The sequence below is a fragment of the Protobothrops mucrosquamatus genome, unplaced genomic scaffold, assembly GCF_001527695.2.
Source record: "Protobothrops mucrosquamatus isolate PMUCROS unplaced genomic scaffold, P.Mucros_1.0 scaffold_284, whole genome shotgun sequence".
Taxonomy (NCBI): domain Eukaryota; kingdom Metazoa; phylum Chordata; class Lepidosauria; order Squamata; family Viperidae; genus Protobothrops; species Protobothrops mucrosquamatus.
In genome coordinates, this window is record NW_015386360.1 from 267427 (window position 1) to 270700 (window position 3274).

A 3274-nucleotide genomic window follows, 5' to 3' on the forward strand; every position below is an offset into this window, starting at 1 on the left:
TTTATTAGTCTTCAATAGAACAGAAAACAAAATGGCTCCACCCCCTTTTATACCTTTTGCAAGGGACAGCGTCAGCCAATGAATGCAATGTATCTTTCTGCTCAAATGCATACTCAGAAGTTTGGAGACAGCCTGTCTGGCCCGGGCAGCCCACGTGGTCTGCCTGGGTCTCAGTGCAGCTCCCTACACCTGCTCTGTGAATCACAGCCCAGGACATAACAGTTGCCTTCCCAGATCAGATCAAAATCATAGTCTGGCAATTGCATTCATGCTTGATAGCCTTATCACAGTGGTAATGTATGCTTTCATTAGATGACTCTATATTATGGAAAAACTTGTTACTGAAATTGAGGCTGCACGATCAACCAATTTAGATGGTGTTTCATTGGTGGAATATTATGTGAATACCTGTTTTGGATGGGATTGCCTTCCTCTTACAGATTAGAATCATAGCCTGGCAATTGCATCCATGCTTGATAACCATATTGCAATGGTAATAGTGATTACGAGTGTGTACTTTTATTAGCCCACTCTATATAATGGAAAAACATGTTCTTGAAATTTTGGCTGCCAATCACCCTTGTTCCAATTTAGATGATGTTTAATCAGAGGAATATTATGTGAATATCTCTAATACTGTTATTAATTGGAGTGTGACATCTCTCCTTATTCTTAATTTATAAGGCTGTTTTATTTGTTTTGCTGATTAGACTGGAAGACTGATAATCTAAGGTGAGATGAATTGTTGGTAATGTTGGTGAGAGGTAAGATGTCTCTTCATGGGTGAAATATTCAAGTCAAGGGTGTATTAACTGTATTATGCAAGATACATTTCCTTCATTTTAGCCTCAAAGTGAAATTGCATTTAGCAATGCATAGCAATTGAATTTAGGCCTATTTACTGGCCCATAGCACTTTACAGGACGTTCTGGGCAGTTTATAATGTAGAGGCATCATTTGCATATTGCCCCAATAATCTGGGTCCCCATTTTACTGACCTCAGAAGGATGGAAGATTGAGCCAACCTCAAGCCCCAGCAGGATTGGACTCCATGCTATGGACAGAGATTGCCTGCAATACTGCATTTTAACCACCAGGGAGTGAGATACACAAAAAGAAAGAGGGAGTGAGATACACAAAAAATCCAAAGTCTTTAAGCACTCCCACCATTTAAACATAAAAACAGACTGTATTATTTATTTATTTATTATTTAAATTTATATACCGCCCTATCTCCCTTACGGGACTCAGGGCGGTAAACAGGCAATAATAAAAATCACAGTAAATATTACATAAAAGCCTGCTCTAAAATATAAAACCCCTAACAAAACCCAATCAAAACTACGCCAGGCCGGCCGCATGGAACAGATGAGTTTTCAGGGCTCGGCGGAAGAAGCGCAGGTCCGCAATTGTATGTAGGTCGGGGGGCAGGTCATTCCAGAGGGCAGGAGCTGCCACAGAGAAGGCTCTCCCCCTGGGAGTCGCCAGCCGGCATTGGCTGGCCGACGGTACCCTAAGGAGGCCCTCTCTGTGGGAGCAGACTGGTCGAAGGGACATATTTGGTAGGAGGCGGTCTTGCAAATACCTAGGTCCATTGCCATGGAGCGCTTTAAAAGTTGTTACTAACACCTTGAAGCGCACCCGGAAGGCCACCGGCAGCCACTGCAGCTCGCGCAGGAGAGGTGTTACATGGGAGCATCTAGAGGCCCCCAAAATCCCCCGCGCAGCCGCATTCTGAACTAGCTGGAGCCTCCGGGTGCACCTCAAGGGGAGCCCCATGTAGAGAGCATTGCAATAGTCCAGGCGGGAAACAACGAGGGCTTGAGTGACCGTGCGTAGGGCATCCCGCTCCAGAAAGGGGCGCAACTGGTGTATCACGCGAGCCTGATGAAAAGCCCCCCTGGCCACGGCCGTCACATGATCGTCTAAAGACAGCCGAGCATCCAGGAGGACGCCCAGGTTGCGGGCCCTCTCCGTGGGAGCTAATGACTCGCCCCCGATAGCCAGAGATGGGACCAACTGGCTATGATGTGATGCCGGAAACTACAGCCACTCGGTCTTGGACGGGTTGAGACGAAGCCTGTTCCTCCCCATCCAGACTCACACGGCCTCCAGGCACCGGGACATCACTTCCGCGGCATCGTTGGGGTGGTCCGGGGTGGAGATGTACAGCTGGGTGTCATCTGCGTACTGATGAAACTCCACCCCGAAACCACGGATGATCTCACCCAGTGGCTTCATATANTAACCGGTGCAACAAGATACCATGGTCGATGGTATCAAAAGCCACTGAGAGGTTTAGCAGGACCAGGATAGAGGAACAGCCTCTATCCCGAGCCCTCCAGAGATCATCAACCAACGCGACCAATGCCGTTTCCGTGCTGTGCCCAGGCCGGAAGCCGGATTGGTGCGAGTCTAGATAGACAGTTTCTGTAAACTGGACAAAAAAGAAGGTTCAGCAGAAACAGAAGCCTAGGCAGTACAGTGGGAGGTGGTGGTGTTGGGAAGCAATACTTTCACCTAGCATGGGTAGAAAATGGTGCCCACTGGACAATATAGGGACTGAGAAGAACTATAAATCTTTAGAAGGGGTGGGCAAAACCCAGGGCAAAGACAATTCATTGATGTAACTGGCCATCATTAGATGAATTGCCAAATAATAACCAAAAATCCAACTACCAATCTTGCAAAGAGCCTAAAAGCCCATCAACCCAGGTAAAAATGTCTGCAGAAAGCAGCAACCAGGTGTTGGAAGGGAGGGGACATGCCATGTGATAGCCAATCAGAATTAGGGCCATCACTAGATCCGAAAGAAGGGCTTAAAGCAGGCACTGTTTTAAAGCAGAGCCAATACAAGGAGAGATGAATAACAATTTAACTAGGCGAGTGAAGCCCACAAAGACCTGCTTTCTTTCGCCACCAATATTTTGTAAATGGGAAATGGGAAAACAAATTCAGTGTGCAGATTCATACAAATGAATTTAACTAGTAGGGAATTTATTGATTTCTTGGCCCTAAGTTTCCCAGTCTATTCAACTATCCTTCTCCTACCCCTGTTTAGCATTACATAGTCAGTAATATATTTTAGAAGCAATCTGGAATAAACATAAGTGGGGTGTGAGATTAAAAAAATAATTTTAATTATTTTCATTAAGTTTGTACTCAATGATCTTAAATATATTCTTTCAGTCACTGATTCAGTTGTTTGCCTTAATCCCTCTTTCTATCATCTCTCTAGAAGACTCAATCAACTTTCAATGTGAAAGATTTTTTT